The 23,352-nt window shown below is 48.1% G+C and overlaps 2 long non-coding RNA genes across 3 annotated transcripts; one reads left to right on the top strand and one right to left on the bottom strand.

Annotated features, from left to right (window-relative positions):
• Nucleotides 1-7,379: 7,379 nt before the first annotated feature.
• Nucleotides 7,380-11,094, bottom strand: LOC121497381. 2 transcript variants are annotated; one of them, XR_005989453.1, is made up of 3 exons: nucleotides 10,726-11,094; nucleotides 8,505-8,714; nucleotides 7,380-8,204 (listed from the first exon to the last, which is right to left on the bottom strand). It is a non-coding gene; the product is annotated as an uncharacterized LOC121497381 (long non-coding RNA). The 2 variants fall into 2 exon arrangements; XR_005989454.1 differs by lacking the exon at nucleotides 10,726-11,094 and adding an exon at nucleotides 10,261-10,456.
• A 178-nt stretch (nucleotides 11,095-11,272) lies between these two features.
• LOC121496671 lies at nucleotides 11,273-12,142 on the top strand. The gene is made up of 2 exons (XR_005989305.1): nucleotides 11,273-11,623; nucleotides 12,038-12,142. It is a non-coding gene; the product is annotated as an uncharacterized LOC121496671 (long non-coding RNA).
• The last annotated feature ends 11,210 nt before the right edge of the window (nucleotides 12,143-23,352 follow it).

Here is a 23,352-nt window from a genome sequence, read left to right as displayed (position 1 = left end):
TATTTAGAACAGACATACATGGTAATTTGAAAATAAGGTCTATTCTGTGCCCTCTGGCTGGTGTGAACCGTGAGCTGGGTTGCCACCTGCTCCCAACCAAAATCACTACTGTGCTGGAAGAGGTGAGGTGGGCTGAATTGAGGGTGAGTAAAAACTCCAAAATTTCTTACCATTTTGAAAATGAGTTTTTACAATTGGGCATTACTTAGTTGCTGTAACCCTTAACGAGTTTCCAGAGCTCCTTCAAAGTTGTTTAAGACATCTTGGGTTTTGTTTTGATGTTTGTTTAGGAAAATGAGAACAAGGATCTTTCTGGCCTGTCACTTTGCTCGTGCCAGGATCTACTGCCTGACTCTGACACATAGGTGCTGAGGGCCTAAATCACGCAGGAGAGCTGTCATGCAAATTGGGAGGAAAGGCTAAGTTCATTAATGAATTTAACAAATATTCATTAAGCATGTACTATATGCAAGGCATTGTTGCAGGTTGCTGGCACATAGAGTGGCAATGAAAACAGAAACCAAATCTTCTTATACATGCATTAGTTCATATAATAAACATTTACTGAGTTCCATCCATATACCAAGCACTGATAACACAGTGATAAATAATAAGCATCATCCCTGCTTCCACAGACCTTACAATTTAATTTGAGATTATCTAATCCTAAACCATTAAAGTGTAAAAATTAGTTGTATTACTGCAAAATTACTAAAGAAGAGAAAAATGGAAGGAAATTTCTCTTAAGAAATACGGGAAAGGAAGAAGGGTGAGAACAGAATGAAGAAATTGGTAAAGAAATAGCACTGTAGTGAGAAGACATAGGCAATGAAATAAAGAAGCAATTGCAGTGCCATGTGATAAGAAACATGATGGGAAAGTATGAGGTGTTATGGGACTCTAGAAGCTGAGAGCAAGGAGGGCTTTGCAAGGGCAAGCATAACTAGGCAGATCCTTAAAGATGAAAAAGAAGTAATCAGGTGAGAGGTGGTACAGGTGTCCTGGCAGACAAAAAAAAAAAATCATAGAATGCAAGACATAGAATCAAGAGAGACTATGGTATACTCAAGTAACTAAAAGAAGCTCATTTGGGTCAGCTATCTGAGGTTGTAAGTAGTGAGAGATGAACCAGGAAATACGAGTAGGACCAAGGTCATGAAGGATATTTTAAGTTATTTAAAGCAGTTTTAAATTATCATAAGAGCAATGGAACCCATTGAAGGGTTAATAAAGGAAGTGATGTGAAAAGATGAGGATTTAGAAAGATTATCTTGGCTGTCTTTCAGATCAGAAACTACAGAGGTTTGTTCAGAGATATTGCAGTAACAAGGACAATAGATGGTGGAGACATCAACTGGGTAGTGAGTGTGAAAATGGGAAAACTTAGTGAAATGATTAGGAGATTGAATACATACTTTAGAGATTGATTTGATAGGGCTGAAAATTGAAAAAAAAAGAAAAGGGAAATGCATGATTCCCAGGTTTCTAGCTTGAGCAACTGGTGGACTGAGGAGTTATTTACTGAAACAGTCTTAGAAGTTGTTGGTGTCCTGCCCGGATCACTTTACAGGCCACTACACCCAGCTGCCAAATACCAGAAAATTATCCTCAGCCAAACAGAATCCAGGAGCTGCCTCGGGCAGGAGGTCACACCCCCCAGAAACCGGCGGCTAATGACCAACTGGCACAGAAGTACAAAGGGCTAGCTCTTTTGCTTCAGAGTGGGACTAGTGTTGGGGTACCCTTCATGCTCCAAGGCTACCTGAGAAGCGAAGCTATTTCTAGACTCCAGCTCTATGCTTAGGTCCTTCCTCTGGCCTATGCTACTTCTCTTACCTCTTTTCTCCGAAGAGCGTTCCTTCAGTAAACCACAGCAGTCCAAATCCCTGTTTCAGGCTCTGCTCTTAGGAAACCCACTCTAAGATAGTTGGTACAAAGAGTACTCTTCAGAGCAAATTCTAAAGATGAATCCTGGAGTCGATCACTTGCCAACTAGCTGGCATTGAGGGTTCGTTGTTAGTGGCAGAGTGGGAAATGTGAAAGACTTCGCCCTGATGCAGCAATGCAAAGACTCACTCACCTGTGGCAAGTTGAAAGGGGTACAAATTGAAGGAGACACACTGGTTTGTGCAATATCTCTGGCACTTGAGAGATATGGGACAAATGGTAATTAAAGGACAGTGGGAATGGTGGTTACTGTTGATCATCATTAACACATTAAAGAGAGGGCAGCCCGGGTGGCTCAGCAGTTTAGCGCTGCTTTCAGCCAGGGCCTGATCCTGGAGACCTGGGATCAAGTCCCACGTTGGGCTCCATGCATGGAGCCTGCTTCTCCCTCTGCCTGTGTCTCTGCCTCTCTCTCTCTCCTCTCTGTGTATTCTCATGAATAAATAAATAAAATCTTTAAAAAAAAAACACACATTAAAGAGAGAAAATCACAGGCTCAGGCAATCAATGATCAATTCAAAGCAAAAGGTAAGAGACAGAGGCTTCCTGGGAAATGTTAAGCAAACAAACTAATAAATTAAAAAAAAAAAAAAACAGGGCACCTGGGTGGCTCAGTGTTTGAGCGTCTGCCTTTGCCTCAGGTTGGGATCACAGGGTCCTGGGATGGAGTCCTGCATGGGGCTCCCCACAGGGAGTCTACTTCTCCTTCTGTCTATGTCTCTGCCTCTCTCTCTGTGTCTCTCATGAATAAATAAATAAAATCTTAAAAAAAAAAAAAACATCTCCTATAGACAGCAGGTAACCAAGTTATAAACCAAAACCAAACTCAAGACTTGTAGGAAAGCAGACCTTTTACATCAAAGTCAGGTCCTGATACAACCTGGAAGGGACTGAATGGGCCTGAGATGAAGAGGGGTTGTTTCTAGGGAGATGTGCTAGAGAGGCCAGATCCCCCTGAACTTTCTCAGTTTGCAGAGGTGTCCCACTCCATCTTGTCAGAAGAGAGCAACTTTCCCTTGCTGAACAGTATGCAGAAGCCTCAACTGAGGCAAATGCCCATCACAATCATGCTTGTTCTCTTAGGGTCTTCCCTCTTCCCCTTCGTCCTGGCCCCCAGACCAATGACTAGGGCTAAGTATAGAGTGACTCATGGAAAGTTCTGGGCCTGCTAAAGGGGAAAAAAAAAAAGAATTATATATCAAGGTTGCTGTGGGATTGAGGTAAGGAACTGGAGGTCTATGGCTTAGATGCATCTTAAGAGTGATAAACCAGGGTGCGAGGGTGGCGCAGTTGGTTTAAGCCATTGACTCTTGGTTTTGGCTCAGGTCATGATATGAGGGTCATGAGATTGAGCCCTGTGTCTAGCTCCATGTCCAGCTCAGAGTCTGCTTAAAACTTTCTCTCCCTTTGCCTCTGTCCTGCTCCCTCAAATAAATACATAAATCTTAAAAAAAAAAAAACAAAAAAAAAGAGTGGTGGATCATGAAGGGAAGAAAATAAGGCAAACTTATTGCTATGGGAATACACTTCAGTAATATGAATTTAACATTACAGCAAGAACATAAGGGCAGATGAAAGAGGGAAGTCCTTTTATATTACTGAAATGGCTCTTAGAAAGAGCAATGCCAGAATCATCATGTCCAACTATGGAAGATGGGATCAAAAGGCCATAGATGTGGGTGTGCTAGAACAAATCTGCATACTAGAAAACCCACTGGCTGACTTTCTCCCTCAGAAGAGCCTGGAGGACAGGCATCCGCCAAAGTGCTAAGGAGAGCACCATCAAGTAAGTAGTGACTTCCTCTAATCTAGGGCTGTTGTAGAGATGTGGTCACAGACCAGGCTTTTATTTAAGTTTTTATTTCAATCCCATTAGAGTTAACATACAGTGTTATATTAGTTTTAGGTGTACAATATGATCAATATTTCCATATGCCACACAGTACTCTCATCATGACAAGTATATCCCTTAATTTTTATCACTTATTTCACCTGTCTACCCCTATGTCCCCCACAGACTGGGATTTTTGGTAGTAATGAGGATAATATTGGATTCTGGAATAGCAGAGGCCAATGGCAGCACTTAGCCATCAGAAGCCATATAAACATAGTTATTGTAATGGGAGAACAGTTTGGATGGGCAACCACAGATCCCGAGCTGTAGTAAGCTATGGGAATGACTGACTAACAGAATATGATGTTCCTGAAGGGAAGATAGATGGGTCACTAGCAAAAGTATTGTCTAATATATACAAGCAAGAGAGATAAAAAATAAGTAAGTAGAAGATTGTCAGCAGCCCCAGTGGAAAAAAAATCACAATCTTTCATATCTGAACCACTTTTCAGACCCAGGAAGGGTCTGGGTCAGCAGTGATACTTCAGTCTTCCCTCCAAAGGGACCTATGGCCATTTACCTAGAGAACTATACAGTGAGGAAAGAATACTCAGATATTTTGAGAATGGTTGGATATAGGATCTGAGTAGATGCAGATATCCTGTATCTCCACATGCCATTAGACCTCCTGCTAGAATTGTGTTACATGAGGACCTAGTAATAAAGAGACTATTGTCCACAGTGGGTTCATAAATCCCTGTTTCCCAAGTTCATAATGGGGATGGATGTTAGCCGTTGACATAACCCTTATAAACCTTACTACAGTAAGAAAACCCAAGTATAAACCAATAAAACTGACCCCACTACTCAGCCAAAATAGTAAATTTAAAAAATCACATCCTGAGAGAAGTGGCAGAGATTAGTACTACCCTCAAAAACTTAACGGACTGGTCCTTTTAAGGGGATGGTCCTCATTGTATCTCCGTTTAATCCACTATCTGGCTCCTGCAAAAAATTGGATGTACAATGATGGCTGACAATGGACCACCTCATGCTTAATCTAGTAGTAGCTCCACCTGTAGGTGCTGTGTGGTATCTTCACTAGAACAAATTAACACAGCTTTTGATACATAGTATATATTATCTCTAGTACCCATGAAAGAGGAGAGTCAGAAATAGTTTGCATTCACATGGGATGGACCATAGTATACATCTACAGTCTTAGTCTATAAGGAACCTAGGCAATCTGAACATTGCACAGAACCTTGTATTTATCTACCATATTGATAACTCTTAGAGATCTAGAGAAAGGACATGCAATCTATAGCAGTGACCTCCATGATGTTTGAAAAACAGCTCCTGACATGCTACTATACTTCAGAGATTGAGCATCTGGTGATGAGCCGTCAAGTGACTATGCAGCCAGAACTGGTACTCTTAAACTGACCAAATCATCAGGTTGAAAGGACCCAGTAGAGATCCACTGAAATGTATATAATACATCTAGAATTGGACTTTCAGGTCTAAAGTTTGTATATAAGCTGTATCAACAAGTGACATAAACCATCATGTCACTCACTACGGTTATAACAATGTCTTTCCTTTGATTCACACTTAAGACCTAATGGAGGAAGAAAAACCCTGATCTTGGCTTGTGAAGGGTTGTCTCAAAGTAGAATTACCTCAATGGCACAATTCAACTCCAGAGGTCCCTGTGGGATGAAGCTGGATTCCAGTTGAGATCACAGCCATGCTTAGCTCTTTCCCCTGCCCTATCCTGCTTTCTTCCCTCACTCCTTCTCTCTCTCTTCCTCAATAAATCTCATGCATCTATATCCCTGTCTCAGATTTGGCTTCTAAGGAACCCAATCTAAGACAGAAATAGAAGAGGATTAGCTCAGTTTACAACATGCTGAGTAGATGTGTCTATGAGACATTCAAATAGAATTAATGATCATCTCGGGGTGCCTGGGTGCCTCCGTCAGTTAAGCATCTACCTTTGGCTCAGGTCATGATCTTGGGGTCCTGGGATCGAGCCCCGAGCCAGGCTCCCTGCTTAGTGAAGAGTCTGCTTCTCTCTCTCCCTCTGCCCTTCCCCCTTGCTCATGCTCTCCCTCTCTCTTGATCTCTCTTAAATAAATAAATAAAATCTTAAAAAAAAGAAAAAAGAAAAAAGAGATGGGCTGAGCCAAAGACCCTAAGGCAGAGTTGCCAGAGAGACACAAGGGATTCAGGGGAGACACTGAGGGGAAAGGGTGTTGGGGAGGGGGGAGTGTATGTGTGTGAAAGGGTTAAATAGGGCCCAGTGACCTAATGACCCTGGTGAGGGCCAAACAAGCTGGTGAAAGCTGTACAGCAGTCCCTGAGGACCCAAAGAGAGAGGATAAATCAAACTGGTAGATGTGTATAAATTTTTAAAGGAGCTTGTCTCTGAAGGGGGGAGGAGGTGCTGAGAGAAAATTGGGAGCTGAAGGAAGATGTTGGGAAGGGTTTGTCAACTGGTCCTTAGGATGGAGAGACTTCAGCGTTTTGGGTCAGTGAGACTGGGATCAGCCCGGCTACCAGTCTGTGGAAGCCTTCTCTGAGATATGGGATTAAGCCCAGGATTTAGGTTGAGTCCGGCTCCAGCCTACTTCAAAACACTGTTGAGGGCAAGTCTGAACTGCCTGGGAAGGCACTCTACCAATAATAATCGTTATTTCCAGATAAGAAAGGCAAAGGAAGACACCTCCGAGCCTTTCAAGGCTAAGAGCCTGCAAAAGAGCTGTGTGGACTGAAGCAGGGAAATCCCGACAGGACGAGCTCTGGAGAAGGGACAAGATTTCTCTGCGCAGGCTGACACTGAGGTCAGGGCAGGGCATCGCAAGTGGGGATACTTGGCAGATATGGGGAGACCGAGGCTGGACGCAGAAGAGCAGTCCGGGATGGCGGGACTGTCCTTCCTCAGCTCCGAGCTGAGCATGCGCTAAGGCGGGCCGGGGATGCTTGGCAGTCCCAGGAGGACGCCCCTGAGTGCAAGCCTCTAGCCATTACTTTGGGTCGGGCCCCTTACCTCTGCCATCTCCGAGCCCCCATGGCATGTGCGTTTTACAGCTGAGGAAACCGAGGCCGGAAATGTCACCCAACTCCCGAGGCAGCTCAGAAGCAGACACAGGCAGTCGGCTCCCAAACCTCCGTACTTTGCCCTACGTCCCGCTGCCCCAGAGCCCGGGGTCCGGGGACGCAGGGAAACGGCTCACTGGACAGAGGAAGGCTGGGAGGCTGCGACGGCGGAGGCCGAGAGACCAGGGCCGCGGACTGCAGAGGGCAAGCGGGCCGAGGCAGTAAACACCGAGGAGCCCACAGAGGAGCGGGGCTGGGAGGGAGTCCCCTTCTGCAGTCCCCTCGGCCACTGTCCTTTGGCCACTTCCCGGCCTGATGAGGGGAGCGCAAGCCACAGCCCCCAGCCCAACGCAGCTCACCACTTCCTTAGGGACTCCACTTCCAAGTGTGACAACCAGAGAACACACAGCCCGAAGGGAATTGCCGTCTGCCCCGCGAGTCCTGCCACGCCGGGGGACTCGGGTCAGGCCCGGGGGGTGGGAGCTCGGGAGACAGAGCGGCCTGGGCCCTCAGGGCCGCACGGGGTGTGGGGGGTGCAGCGGAGGCCCAGGAGTGACGCTGACCTCCCCTCCGGCGCGACCCGCTGGGGAAGACAGCAGGTGACCAGCAGGACCCTGGGTAGCACCAGCAGCCCGGGCACAGGCAGAAACCAGTGGGCCCCTGGTGGCGCCAGGGAAGAGGAAGAGCGGCAGACAGGACTCTAGGCAGGGAGGAGGGGATCCCAGGCTGAGGCTCTCATTCAGATGCCTCCTTCCCCCCAGAGCCCTGAGGTGCTTCTTCCTCCCTCTACACCTGCCTTGGTGGCTCATGGCTTTCCCAAGTGCCTCCAGCAGATTCAGCTTTATTTCCTCCTGCCGGCCTCATTTTCTAAATTCACAAGCCAGTGAGTGTCATCCTTTTTTTTTTTTTAAGTTTGTTTGTTTGTCTGTTTATTTATTCATGAAAGACAGGCAGAGGGAGAAGCGGACTCCTTGCAGGGAGCCCGATGGGGGACTCCATCCCAGGACCCCAGGATCACAACCTGAGCCAGATGCTCAACCACTGAGTCACCCAGGTGCCCCTTGAGTGTCGTCCTTATGAGAGAAACGAGGCTCTGGAGCGTCCTCTCGTGTTCCACTTTCGCCTTTTCACTGCCCCTCACCTGCTGCAGGTCAGGTGAGGACAAGCAGAATTCCTCTGCTGGACGGGCCTCACACTCCAGTGCCTCTGCCAGAGAAGCTTCCAGCCACCACAACGCCTGAAATGCCAGCATTCTCATCAACTCCCTTGGTGAAGAATTCTTCTCCCCTCTGCTTCCTCCTGTCTGAAAACGTAAAAGTCCCTGGAAAAGTAATAGATTTTGTGTCTAACCCTCTAGAGCAAATCACAGAGACCTCTTTGATGTGTCTTAGAGGATCATATGCTCTGGGAGCCCTGGACAGCTGATGTTGGCACCAAGAAATGGTTCAGGGAACAGACAGGGAAGGTGGAGGAGTTGATGAAAATTCTAGTCCGTTACGCAATTTTGTCCTGTATTAACCTCAAGCCTTGGCTCAGGTTCAGGGGAAGTTGTAATAGTTCATGTTGTAGCTGAGGCTGTAGATGCTCCAGCCATATCCTCTTGGCCTACCTTAGAACTTACCTGAAGAAATTTTCCAAATAACAGCAAGGAAAGACACAGATGTGGAGAGTTAACGTCGTGCAGAAACAAACGGGGACCCATTCTGAGGAGCATTCCATGTGTTGTCTCGGAGGGTCGTCAGCCTAACTGGACCCCAGCAACCCACAGTAGTAACCCCTTCACCAGTGCCCCTTTTATTGCTCACTCTTCAGAGTGCTTCTAGGATCACCCCTGAAAAAAAAAAAAAAAACTACTCACATCCAAATTCTTGTTTCAGATCTTGTTTTGGCAGGAATAGCAATCAAGACACCATAGATAATGAACTTTCCCTGCCATTCCAAGTACCGATGGAGGAGGGTAAAAGCCCCCTTGCTTTGGAAACAACACACAGCCCCAGATTTTAGAAACGGACATTGAAATTTTAAAAGCCCATATACTTCTACTTGCAAAAGTTTCACTTAAGAAAACTAACAGACTGTGTGCAAAAATGCATGTGTGAGGATATCTATTTCCATGCAGAAGAGTAAAAATTGGGAAGCAACTAAAATTTCCAGCACTAGCAACTTGGCTAATACATTAGAGTAATTCTATGTTGCCATTAGAAATTATAAATTGGGGCGCCTGGATGGCTCAGTCAGATGAGCACCTGCTTTCTGCTCAGGTCATAATCTCGGGGTCCTGAGATAGAGGCCCAAGTCAAGCTCACTACTCAGCAGGGAGTCTGCTTCTCCCTCTCCTTTTGCTCCTTCCCACCTCTCATGCTTGCTCTCTCTCAAATAGATGGGTAAAATATTGAAAAGAAAGAAAGAAACGAAAACAAAGAAAGAAAGAAAGGAAAGACCATGTCTGTGATACATTAAGTGAAAATGCAGATGACAAAGCATCATGTGCAGCATAATCTACTTTTGCAAATAGTACATTCGTGTGCGAACGTGTGTGCAGGGAGAATCTCGAAGGATGACAACAAAATATAAACTGGTTATCTCTGGGTATAAGAGTTGGGAATTGTGGATCATTCTCCTTTCCTCCTTTACACTTTTAAGAATTGGGGGAAAAACACTTTTTTCTTTTTACCACTAAAACCAGTTTCAAAACTCCAAAAAAAGTCTAAAAAAATGAAAAAGATGAAGGGCCTCAGCCACCGAGAACCGAATTCCGTAGCTAAAAGTTCTGAGCGGAGAACAGAGGGGACCGGTCCCCCTGAACCCGACCAGAGCCGGGCAGTGGCTGCTCCACCAGGGCAGCGACCACACCTGCCGCCGGAGCAGGGGCGTCACGTGTCCCGCACGTGCGGCCCCGCGTGGTGCTGAGCGGCGCCTCCCCGCCTCCCGCCTCCGCCCGCAGCCCCAGCTGGCGCCCAGCAGCTCCCCTTTCCGATCCGCTGCTCTATTCCCACGGGAAGGAGGGAGACCTCGACCTCGGCAGTGGGAGCCTCCCAGCCCGGACCGGCCCGCGCGGCCCTGCCCCGCCCGCGCGGCCCTGCCCCGGCGGGAGCGGGTGGAGGCCTCAGGTGCCGGGCCCGAGGGGAGGAGGGGCCAGGAATTAAAACGCAAGGTCAGAGGGAAGGGGCAGGAAGAAGAGTGGGTGAGAAGGGCCCCGACGAGCCCCTCGGCCGCTGAGCGCTTCCCTCCCGCCCGCCGCTCCGTCAGGGCCGCGTGCCCGGATCCCGAGCCGGCGGGCGGGGATGCCGGTCGCTGCTCGCGTCTCCGCGTCTTCCGGGAACCCCGGGGCAGTTTTTAAAGTCTCGGGAACGGACACGCAGGAACGAAGCTTTCACCCTCCTGCCCCGCCCGGGACTGAGAAGCGGGGTGAGCCCGCGGGTCGCAGCGCCCGGCCGAGCCCGGCGGCGTGGGTGGGCGGGAGGCCGCGCAGCCCGGCCGGGGTCAGGCAGGACGCCCCGGCCCCGGCCCCGGCCCCGGCCCCGGCCCCGGCCCCGGCCCCGGCCCCGGCCCCGGCCCCGGCCCCCCAGGCCCTCCAGGCCCCCCACGCCCCGCCCAGCGGAAGGCGGTGCGCGGAGCGGAAGGCGGAGGCGGAGGCGGAGGCGGCGGGCACGCGCGGCGCTGGGGCCACGCCCCGCCGCCCAGGCCACGCCCCGCCGCCCAGGCCACGCCCCGCCGCCCAGGCCACGCCCCGCCGCCCAGGCCACGCCCCTGCGGCCCCCGCGCTGCCTGGTGGCTCCAGGGTTGGCAGCGCCGAGCCCACAGACCTTCGCGCGCGGAGGGCCAGGTCTCCTGTTACTCACCCCAGGGGCTGCCCAGGGAACGGCTCCAAGCGTATCGCTGCCTGGCCTGGAAACCCTTTCATCCCTGCTCCATCAGCAGCAGCTCTTTGATTAATGGAGTCTCCTGGCGTGGGAGCGTGGAGCCACTGCCACGCTGTGAATCCCTGGGTGCCTGCTGGCTCCGATCTGGAGCACGTGTACGCCCAGGTGCACCCCCTTTCTTCAGCCTCCTTCCCTTTTCCTGCTGCCTCCTTCTCCCTGAAACCTTAGGACTTGTGGTTGCAATGAACCTTACTTCGGCTGTTCCTTCCAGCCTCTCTGTGAACCCACCTCCTCCAACACCTGACACTTATTTTCCTTCAGCTACTCTCTTCTTCCCCTCAGTGTCCACACACACACACACACACACACACACACACACACGCAGGCCTGTTCCCTTCCCCCTCCTCCATCAGGCCAGTGAGAAATGGGCTCACCCAATAGCAAGCACACAGGCAGTCGACAGCTGCCCACTCAGCCCACGAGGGCAGCACACCAGCCGCACGCCCATGTGGAAACAGCGCTTTGGACAACCCCAGGCATCATATTTCATGAGTGAGCCAAATGTAGAAAGGATTAGCTGTTTCACCCAATAAGCCCACATCTGTAGTTACATTCTGATGGGGATAAAATGACTCTGGTTATTAATCCTTCTGCTTTAGGGTATAAGCTGATCACCAGCTGGGCTCAGGGGAAAAAAATCTATCCCAGCTCGTGCCAGCCTCCTCCCCATCCTCACCTGCCCCATCTTCTATGCTGTACTGTTGCACATCTAGGTCTGTAGACCAAGCCGAAGCCTGGCAGCTGAAGCGCCTCTGAGACAAAACAGCTCCAATCTGTTCTGTAGAGGACATCCATTCAATCATGGGAGTATGTACAGGTAATATACTTTAGGCAAGATGTCCTTGGTCTTCACTGTGGCAGAAACAAAGATGATTCCTGCATGGCTATGTCTTTTTCATGCTGAAAAAAGCTGAAGTGGGCGGTCAGAACCTGCATGTGGTTTCTGGGACTTCCTGCCCTGAGGCACCCTGGGTGTATCAAATGGCCCAGGGGAATCCAGTTTGGGTAGGACAGTAATTTCTAAGTCAGCTGCCTACAAGGAATGGAGCGTTCGCTTATGTGGCTTCTCCCTACAGGGAACCAGTAGGACAGGGTAGCTTTGTTTCTATTGTGGATCCTTTCTCTTTAAATGCCAGATCTGCAGGCACTGGTGACTTCCAGGAGTCTCCCTGTCCCTTGGTGTCACCAAGAGGAGAGAAGCAGGTGGAGAGCTAAGGTTTCCTCTTTCCAGATCACCAGGCCTGCAGCACACCACACAAAGAAGTGACATTACTGAGAGGCAATTTTCCCCAGTCGGTTCAGACATGAAGTCTGGGCTGACCAAGTGATTCAGCATCCACATAGGAACCTCTCAATAATGAAAAGAGGTGCCACTGATAATTGCATGGAACTTTCCTGAACAAACCAGGGTGTGTTCACCTTACCTGAGGGGTTGTTTCCATCTGCAGGGGCCATGATAGAAGGTATTGCTGATACTGCTGAAACAGGACAGTTGGTTAGCTCCTCCCTGAATCCTTCATCCTTTTTAAGAATTTTAGATGTGCATTTTGCAAGAATTTCTGTCTTCTAGAGACAATTTCCTAGCATCACTTTGCTAGGGAACTGGCAAACTCCTCCAAAGGAAACTAAAGATTAATATTCATTTCTAAGCTGCTCCTGTTTTTTTTAATATTTTATTTATTTTTTCATGAGAGACACAGAGAGAGAGAGAGAGAGAGAGGCAGAGACACAGGCAGAGGGAGAAACAGGCTCCGTGCAGGGAGCCCGACATGGGATTCAATCCCGGGTCTCCAGGATCAGGCCCTGGGCTGAAGTCGGCGCTAAACCGCTGAGCCACCTGGGCTGCCCTGCTCCTGTTTTTAATACTGTTCAATTCTTATTGCAGTGCTGAATTAAATATTCATATTTATTTATCTATTTATTTACTTATTTATTTTAAAGATTTTATTTATTTATTCATGAGAGACACAAAGAGAGAGAGGCAGAGACACAGGCAGAGGGAGAAGCAGGCTCTCCATGGGAAGTCCAGTGATTTGATCCCAGGACCTGAGATCATGACCTGAGCTAAAGGCAGATGCTCAACCACTGAGCCACCCAAGCATCCCTAAATATGCACTTATAAAATGAAGAAAAAAAATCAGTCCTAGTCCTCTTCTGTGAACACCTACTTCAGCCCTTCCTCTCTCCTCTGCTGATTTGCCCTCTTCCCTGAGGCCCCTATATTTCCACTCTCCAACTCTGGATCAGCCCAACCATCTCCTTTATTGGTGCTATCTGTGTCTGGGATGCTGGGAGATAATAGAGATTGTCATCAATAATGTTTGTTAAGTGAATAAATCAGGATTGACACCATTTCACAGTTATGCTTCCTACCCTTGAATGCATCTCAGCATCACTCAGTTGCTCTGCGGGCTTTCTCGGTTCACATGGTAATATTCCAAGCCTTAGGTAACCCAAATCTCCACCTACCCTCTAACTCTTGGCACTGGCCCTAACTTCTTCAAGAACAAAGAGCAAAAACAAAATAAATCTGAAGTATGAGCTTCTTGTACTTTCTACACTCTCTTTGACCTCCAAGCGACATATATTGATGGACACCCCTCTTTGATGAAAACTGCCCTCTTTTCTGCTCCCTCTGTGTGGCCCCCATGGGCGCTGCCACATACTCACATGGGACCTCCTCCCCATGCCACAATTTATTGACCCAGTCGGGCTCCTAAAGACTCAAGTTGAGCCAGTGAGAACTTTCCACAGAATTTTGAGTCAGTCCAGTTTGTCTCCTGTGGCTACAGCTGTCTGCCTTGTGTCCCCCTTCAGACTGACAAAGCTGATGACCTACAGGGGATAGAAATATCTCTATATCCAAAAACTAAATAATAAAACAAAGATTTTCAACTCTTTTCCTCCTCCAAGCTCCAGTACCTTCCCTTCTACCTCTGTTTCCTTACCTCCTATGATACCCAATCTACTGCTATGATCGGGCTCCCTCTCATCTTCCCTCTGCTCACCTAAATAAAGAGGTAAGCTGAGGCGAGCTCAAATCACCAGAAACCGGGTTTATTTGAGGATAACAGAGCAAGCGCGATTCAGAAAATGTATGTTGTAGCAACACTGGGCAAGGCCACTAAGGTTTTGAGGCAGGCTAGATTTGTAGGCAAGGAGTGCCAAGAGGGGGACATCCAGCCAGAGTCCAAGCACGCAAGTCACGGGCTTGAAGATGGGGAGCCATTCTTGAGGGATGTTCATAAGTCAGGAGATGAGTCTCACTCTTCTGTAAATCAGACAATGATAGGAAATCAGTTTCTTGGCTCTTAAATTCCATTCTTCTGAAGGCATGTGTGTGAGATTCTTTATCCCATATCCCCCAGTTCCATTTTAGACTACAATCCTGCACCTCTTTTCCCCATGAGCAGTGCATCCTGAGCTATGCCCAATTCCCAGAACTCGTGCCGCTTGTCTGCAGCATCTGGCCTCACTCATCCACTCTCTCAGTCTTGACACAGGCACTCCTCCGGATGGTTTTCCTCCTGGCTCTTGCTCTAACACAAAGAAGCCTGACCTGCAGAAGCTGTACCAGGGTCTAAATATTCTAAGGATCCACAGCTCTTCTAAACCTCTTTCCAAAACCTCTTCTCATCTCATAGAGATGCAGCCGGCCTGTGCCTGCTCTCCTGGTGCATCACAAAGTGAAGGCTAACTTATCTAGTGAAATCATAGAAGCCAAGGTGTTAACAGATGACTTATTTCATTGTTTTGATAGCAGCTCTCACAGACTTAGCTCAGTGTCTCTCAAATGTGGATTATAGTGGAAGGAGAGGGTAGAGAGCAGGGATTGGGATGGAAGAGGGTGCTAGGGATATATTATGGACAGTCTGAGAGTTTTAATGACATTGAAGTTTTGTATTTTCACTTCATGTTAATATCAGTACTCGATTGTGCATTTTAATGTACTGTCCCATTGGCATGGAGGGCTCACCAACTTTTAGTGCATTGTTTTCAAAGTGGAATGTATTCTCAACGTTTCAGAGAATTTTCTACTTCTAAAGAGAGTGTCTTTGTTCCTCAGATTGGGAAGTACTGACTCAAGGAATAAGCTTCCTTGAAATGTGAGAGCTGTCTATGTACCTGGCAGCACCATAGTGAGAGACAGAAGTGCAACACCGGAGTCTTTTCCTCAAAAATTCCTGGGCTCATTAGGAAGATGACACAGGGACACTTAAAAAAGTTAAATACAAGCATGAAGTAAGAATGTGAGACATGTCACAAAGTGGCACGTTATTAAGTGATGTGGACAACAACACTTTCTATGAGGTCAGATGCAAGAGAGTTTTCCCTGTATGGGAATGATCAAGGAGCCTTCTCCGTTGGGAGAGGGTCTAGCCATACTGCTCATCCAGGAAGTGAGCAAGGCTGGAGATGACAAATAGAGTTATGTAGCTGGAGAAGAAAGAGAGAGACTGTAGCCACGGAGAAAGTTCATGAAACAGCAAAGTCAGATTCAGAGTGGACTGAATGGAGGGTTCTCATGGGGGCAAAAGTGGACAATGTGGGGTCCCCTCTATCACACTGAATACATACCCAGCAAGGACACCAACAATTCTCTGCTTAAGAATTTGTGGCTTGATAGTTTTTAAAAAGCATGCAGAAGTCTTTATGGGAAAAATTAGAACAGAATCGGGCTTCCTTACACTTACATTATGGTTTTTAATCATGTATAATCCCTTCTATGGAGACAGAAGTGAGACAGCATGATCATATCAGTGCTTGTTCCTCGAAAGGTCTGATGCAGCCCATTAGGAGACAATCAAGCTGGGGTCATGTTCTGCAGGACTTGAATTCCAAGTGAGGCAATCAAAGCCCACCCACCCTGCTGTGCAAGGAGCTTCAAGGCCACTGGCAACCTCACATTCTCTACCCCTAGTCTAACACCGGAGTTAGATCCTTCACTGCATAGCATACAAGGCCACACACAGGAGAGTTTTCTTTATTGTGGTGATTTATGCCTTCTCATTTTATTGCTGCTATTGATTGGCGTTGGTTGGAGGAAATCATACCCTCTTGAATACAAAAACTCCCTTGCAGAATGTCCCCTAAAACAGCTGGTGATGTTTATTGCTCTTATTAACCTGACAGTCTGGAGATGATATTGATGAGACTCATACAACACTTTCATTCCTCTGGGTTACTGGGACACCACTTTGTTGTTGTCACCTCCAGCCACGTGGTGCTTAGGACAGTGAAGACATGGCACCATAGTGCTTTGAGTCACAGGTATCTGAGGAATGAGTAAATGAATGAATAAATGAAAAATTAAAGAGGATCTGTGCTGAGAAGAGGCATCCCGAGATTGGGATGGGAGGGCAGTTGAAGCTCACGATGGCTAAGGCCTCCTCTGACCCTAGGAGCTCTTCTTCCTCTGGGCACAGGTCAGAGAAGACATTCAGTTCTCCAGTCATCACTCAAGAGAGATTCCCTTTCTGGCCTTTATCCTGAGCTTTCTGAGAAACACCACACCACCTCCACAACAGGGGATCTCTGCCTCTCAAGCCTCAGGGAAGACAGTTCTTTCCAATGGCCAACTCAGCTCCCTGAAACTGATCTTAGTGCATCCATCTGCCTGCTCCTTCAATGCCAATAGCTCTTCTCGGGATCAGGATAAGACCGTCATGAAAGCTAGCCCAGAGGGGAAGTCCACAGAAGGACTTGGTGGGGAGGAGGGGAGGAGGCAAGGCACACATGGAAACACTGGTCAAGGTGATGGGGATCTGTAGGAGGCGGGGAGGGGCCCCAGGGATTCACTCAGGAAGAGTAATTACATTGAGCACAACAGATCTCTGGCCCAGCATCGCTGCCCAGAGCATGGCCCTGAATGAAGGTGGATTGCTTCAATTATCTGGGCATCTTGATGAATGGGTACTGCACATGCTCTGGGGAACATGGGAGGAAACGAGCTACAGATTAATCACTCATGGCATCACTGAATGGAGGGTGTTTAGAGTCTGTGAGAGCCACGGGGACAACAGGTCCACAAAAGCAGAGAGGGAAACAGAAAGCAATTAGGCCGTGATTAGAAAAAAAAGGGGGGAGGAAGCAAATCTTACACTGAGACTCATCTCTTTTAAACTAATTTGCATAAAGCTAGTGACAATTCAAGTAGCCCAGGTAGGGACGAACATCAAAGTTCAGTTATGGGAATTGCTTGCCTGGGCGGGGGTGGGGGAAGGGCTAGGGCCCCAAAGGTAACCCCAAACCAGAGAAGGAGGATCTCAGAAGCAAAAGGAGTAGGGGGAGGAGCAAGACAAGGAGATAAGAACTAATGATAAGCAATGCCGTGGAGGTTTCCAAAAAAGGACGAGGCAACAGGCCACTCCAGCCTTTCTTAGGACGCCAGAGGTGCCCCCATTAGTGGAATCTCACGACCTCTCTGCTCCCAAATTCTTGTGAGGGTACATGCGTCTAAATAACAAGAATTATTTTTCTTTGAGAAATGTTTGGTTATGTACATCCAACATTTAACATACGGTCTATCATAAATGTTTCTTGAACAAATGAACAAAAATAGCTAGCGTTTTTTACACTTCTGTGTCAGGCAATATGCTGAGTGCTTTACACAAGCAAATGTAATTCACACAATCTTCCTATGAGAAGTTTTTCAATTTCTTTTTTAGGGATTAAAAAAAACAACAGAGTCTCAAATAAGTGAAGTCACTTATTTAGCGGGTAAGTGACTGAATGTTGGATGCAAGGAAAGAAGGGCAAAGGGGTGCACGAGAGAGAGAGAGAGAGAGAGAGAGAGAGAGAGAGAGAGACAGGGGGGTGGTGGAGAGGGGCAGGGAGAGAAAGGGAGGGAAAGAAGAGGAGAGAGACGGAGAGGGAGAGAGGGAAAGGGAGAGAGGGAAAAAGAGAGAGAGGGAGAAAGAAGGAGCAAGGGGCGGGGTAGAAGGAACATCTTAAGAAGAGCTGTGAGAAGCCTCAGAGAATTGTTTTTGAAAATCATTTGACTTAAGAAAAATGTGCCTGACACGCAGATCCACTTTAATTCTTCTTTAGTGCCAGGCATCGAGTCCCGTGAGGAGCCGTGAAAACTCGCACAGCCTCATGTGGGAATGGAAGAAAATAAACCAACAGGGCAGGATTTTAAATGAACATGGAAAATACAACGCATCCTTGGGCTGCTGACTCCTGCAGCCTTCAGCAACCGTGTGAGGATGATGGGACACAGGTGCTGGTGTGCTCACTGGCCAGCTCACTGGTTGTCAAGAGACATGATTCCATGAACCTCATACAACAAGCAGGTTTTATTCAGAATAATAACAATAATAACAATGTTAACAATAATAACAGGGACTGAAGAGACTTCAGTCCCTAAGTCTCTTCAGGGACTGAAGAGAAACATGAATGAGAAAAATAAAAGTCAGATGACCTGATCTGCCTCAGGTATACAGAAGCAGGACCCAATTTGGACTCTGAGCTCCCTAAAAGCCTAAACAATGAGGGAAATAAGCAACTGCAAAGGCCATGGTATCCATGAGACAAAAGTAAACCCATGGTTTAGAGGAAGCACAGCTTTTTCTGATGCTGAAACCTCAGACATTTTTTAAGATTTATTTATTTATTTATTTGAGAGAGAGAGAAAGAGGGGTGGGGAGGGGCAAAGGGAGAGGGAGAGAAACTTTAGCAGACTGTGCTCAGCACAGAGTGAGACATGGGGCTCGATCTCATGACCCTGAGATCACTACGTGAGCCAAAACCAAGAATCCTTCACTTAACTTAAGCCGCCCAGGCGCCCCTGAAGCCCCAGATCTTTTTTCTTGGCCACACACGCAACAGCACCCTGCAATGATACAAGTGGCAGGTTTCATGTTTGTGGGCCTGGACGCCGTGCCAGCCACTCCAGACCTGCAGCCCCTGAGGGCAGGAACCCAGAGGTACCATGAGCCCTGCTACAGGGAGAGGGCCTTTCTGGCTGCCAGCAGGATGGCCACTTCCCTGGAGCCAGACCCCAGAGACAGGGGAGCAGGGGGGCTTCAAGAGGCCCCCCAGGGACCACCTCTCCTGGAAGCCTTGTCCCCAGCAGGCACCTGCAGCTGGCCCACCGCCTCAGCAGCCAGTCCCCAGCCCAGGGGACAGGAAGGGTCCAGGAACCTGGGAGAAAGCCCTGACAGCCAGGGAATAACCCAGAGAACAGGTAGAAAATGCAATTGCAGGACCTCCGCCAGCAGAAGGCTGTCCTCTCAGCTCCCTTCAGGAGGTCTGGACCAGAAAGGCTATCCCTCAGTGTAAGCTCCAAGGTCACATCATGACCTGTTTTCCTCGGCTGCTGGACGGGGTCCTACCGACGCGACAGGCCAGATTAAAACCTCATTCAATCACTATGGGCGGAACCTTTTTTATGCACCCAGGCCAGCCGGGTGAGCCCCATGTTCCAGCTCAGTGCACCCCTGCTCTCAACTCCCCGACGGGCATGGTTATCACCCATGTGCACTGGGTGTCACATCCCCGGGTTGCCTCCTGCTGCTGCTGCTCTACGGATGCTCATTGGATGTCCCCCCTTTCTCAGGTTGCCAGAGACAAACTGGGCTGCGACTCCCTCGCACAGTCTTCTTCCAATTCAAAACAAAACTTGACAGGCATAAACAGACCTTTCCAAAAAACAAACAAACAAAAAAACTAGAGTGCTGGATCACCAAAATGCGAGTAACTTTGCCCTGTTTTACCTCCTCTCCTTCTTTCTAACCCAGATATTTTATGAAGTATTTGCAATGTCCCCTTCCCAGGCACGTGGGGCTCCAAAGTGAACAGAGCACAGGGCTCCCAAGCTCACCCTGCTGAGCAGGTGAGGAATTCCACTGGCAGGAAGGGCTTAGGGGGGTACAGAGGAAGCCTCCTGCCCCGGGGACTATGAGAGGACGAAAAGCAGGTTTCAGCTGCCCGAGAAGGTAAGTGAAGAAGGTGGAGGTGAAGGATGATGCAGATGCCCGGGTTAATACGTGTGATAGGCTCTGGCAAGGCAGATGCGCAGAGCTAACTTGAGGCCTGGGTGGCAGCTCCTGGGTTTTGGCTGGTTCCCAACTGGGTGCAATTTTGTCTAGAGACAAAATGTCTGCAGGCTTTCTGGGTGATGCAATGGTGTGTGTTCGGGGTGGGGAGGGTACTATGAGCATCTACCCAGAGTCAAGAGATGCTGCTAATAGCCTTTCAACAGCCAGGACCCCCCCACAATAAGGAATCATCAGCTGGGAATGCCCAGGATTGAGAACCTCCACACTAGTCACGAGGAGCCACTGAAGGCTCTAGGCAGGGCAGTGACATGATTAGAGATGTGTTCTTAGCTCCCTTGTCCATATTGAACGAGTTAGGAAATTGATTTTAAAAACAAAACAAAACAAAACAAAACAAAAAAACAGAATGCAGCCCAGGAGTGGCTGTTGGAACCAGGGAGCTGACAGCCTGGAATGGAGAGCACTCCATCCGGAAAGAGAACCCCCAGATGATCTACTTCATCTGTAAAATGGGGTGTGAGATTTGTTTTATTTTATTTTACAAATTTTTTATTAAATAAATTTTATTTAATACTGTTCTTTACTTATTTCTGTGTTGCTGGGATGACCAAATACAATAGTACTTATGAAAGGCCTTGTGAAGTGAATAGAAATGTGGATGAAAGATATTTTTGTACCATAAAGAGCACCTTTTAACAATTACACCACTATTGTGTGCTAACTGTATTAAAGTAGAAAATATAATTAAGCTAAAAAAAGGACAATAAAGCTCACTCATCATTTCACTATCCAGAAATAACATTTTAAGATTCAAGTGTATATTTTTAGCTTTCCAGACTTGCGTGTGTGTCATTTTTTTTTTCAGTAAAAATTGGGATCCTGCTTTCCCCACAAACATGCGTTGCAAATAGCATCCTATATCAATCAAATGTTTCAAATAGTGTCCTCTATTGTTACATTGTTGTGTTTTTCAAATTTTCCACATTTACAAATGAAAATTGCCGGGAATTATATCTCCTTGTTGAATTTAATTCCTTTAAAGCAAAAAGTGACGTTGAGAAATCCATGGCTCAGCCAGTACCCCCCACAACACGGGTGCCCTTAGTACTGCTCTTGGGGACATTTGCATGGGATCCTAGAGTTTCAGGCAAATGAGGGGCAGTAAGTATCCCCCCCTCCGCCACCATGGAAGAGTTGACTGCACCTTCATCAAGGTAATTTTGCTCCCTGCTCAGTAATGTGGGAAGGTGGACAGGTGGCTCCCACTGAGAGGCACCTGATATATTTCAAAAGTGCCACAAATGTCCCCTAAAACTTTTTTCAGCAGTCCCAGCTAAGGCCACTTCTCCAAAGCCCAGCCAACTGGGAAGGGTGGACCAGTAACTTGCTTTACTCCAACAATTCATCTGTTGACTTATAAACTATGCCACAGGGCAGCCCCAGTGGCTCAGCGGTTTGGTGCCGCCTTCTGCCCGGGGTGTGATCCGGGAGACGCAGGATCAAGTCCGTGTCAGGCTCCCTGCATGGAGCCTGCTTCTCCCTCTGCCTGTGTCTCTGCCTCTCTCTCTCTCTCTCTCTGTGTGTCTCTCTCACGAATAAATAAATAATATCTTAAAAAAAAAAAAAAAAAACTATGCCACAGTAATCTGCAACACCTCTCACCAGAAGGGGCTGAGCCAACCCAGGAGTGGTCATGAATATGCACGGACTCACAAAGAGCCACACTCTTTCTTTTTCTTTCTTTCTTTCTTTCTTTCTTTCTTTCTTTCTTTCTTTCTTTCTTTCTTTCTTTCTTTCTTTTTAGAGAGAGAGTGAGAGAGAGAGAGAGAGCTCACACATTGGGGAGGCAGAGGGAGAGAGAATCCCCAACAGGCTCCAAACTGTTCAGAGCCTGACCACGGGCTTGATTTCATGATCTTGAGATCATGACCTGAGCTGAAATCCACAGTCAGACGCTTAACCGACTGAGCTACCAGGTGCCCCGACTCACCCACTCTCTTGACACAGTTTCCCTTGTGGTAAATGACATGGGGTTGAAAGATAGTAGCCCTTGTCTGTCACAAGGAATGTGAAACTGGTGGTTCATCTCTCCCAGAAACAAATTCAAATTGTTACTAAGCTACACTGCCAAGAAGGGAAAGCACAGAAATCACCTAAATGTCCAAAACGAAACGCGTGACTATTATCCATTGTACATCCATTTCCTGGAATATTAATCTCTCATTTTCACTGAAAACCGAACATCTACAACATCTAAAATTCTTATAAAAAATTTTAAAAAATTCTTATAACAAAATATTAAGTGAGAAAAGGAGGGGACAAAAATATATGAGAGTAAAACTACTCCCTGTGTTTACATTGGCATTTTCATGTGAAAAGGGGTATAAACCTCTAATTGTCACAGCTGCTGTGTTAAGTGAGATGATGAAGGGATTTGGGATTTTTTTTCCTTCTATGTTTGTTTTCATAATGTTCTGTAATGGGGCTATGATTACTTTTATAGTGAACATGTCCGTGCACGGGTGCGTGTATGCATGTATGAGTGGGATACTTAAGTGTGGAGGCCTCGCTTCACACACTGCAGATGAGGTGGAAGAATGGGGGAGGGGGGAAGCACCATCTGGGCTTAGTGAATGTCAGTCACCTGGCGAGAAGGTGGGCAGGGGAGTCACAGTGAGGGTGGCCCATGTCCCCGGGTGGCCTGCTTATGTCATCCTTGAGGACCGTACCTGGGCTGACAACCCCAAGACTAAAATTTCCTCCCTATAGAGATAGCTCTGAGGCAGACAAAGAATCTAAACCCCAGCTGGGCTCCATGACACCCAGTAGACAAACTGTCCAATCTCACAGACACTGCTGGACCTACTAGTCCTGAATTCCCATCCCCCCAAGTGTCCCTCAGTGTCCCAATCACTTGGCAGGGGGAAGAGGGGATCTTTGGAAGACATTGGCCTGCATGCTGCCTGAGCTCTTGGCTCTGTCTACTGGGCTCAGAATTTTCCTGCCCGGTTGGACATAACTACGGAGGCCCAGGAAGCTGTGCCAGCTCTCAGAGGCACCCTTTCTGCCAGCCAGCCCTGGGGCGGGCAGGATGTATTGGGAAGGCTCTCTTCCCTTCCCTTCTACTTGGGTTGGCAGTTCTGGAAGAGATAAAGGGGGGGTCCCAGTCTCCAGGCCCTGCCTGGAGGCCCAGCCCATCAAGAGCCCGAGAGGTTGGCCCAGGGTGTGGGACAGGCAGTGGGGCCCCGGGGTCCTCGTGGCCTTGGTCTCCTTCCTGCCTAGGGTGGCTGTGTGCCTCTGCTCTCCCTCTCACTTCCCTCTCTTGTTCTCCGCCTCGGGCCACTGGGTCTGGCTGGTCATTGGCCTCTGGTACCCTATCTTCCCTCTCTTGGTCTCTTTCTCCCTCTTAGCGTCCTTACTGTGTATCTATTGCCAGCCTTTTCCATGACCCGCTCTGGGAAGCCGGCACCAGCCCTCCTGAAGCAGCCAAGGCTAACCCACGCTCTCCGGCCAAGGGCCCACGCTGCGCCCCGGCTCTCCCAGG

Source organism: Vulpes lagopus, chromosome 8, assembly GCF_018345385.1.
Source record: "Vulpes lagopus strain Blue_001 chromosome 8, ASM1834538v1, whole genome shotgun sequence".
Lineage (NCBI taxonomy): Eukaryota > Metazoa > Chordata > Mammalia > Carnivora > Canidae > Vulpes > Vulpes lagopus.
This window is presented reverse-complemented; position numbering and strand designations above follow the sequence as displayed.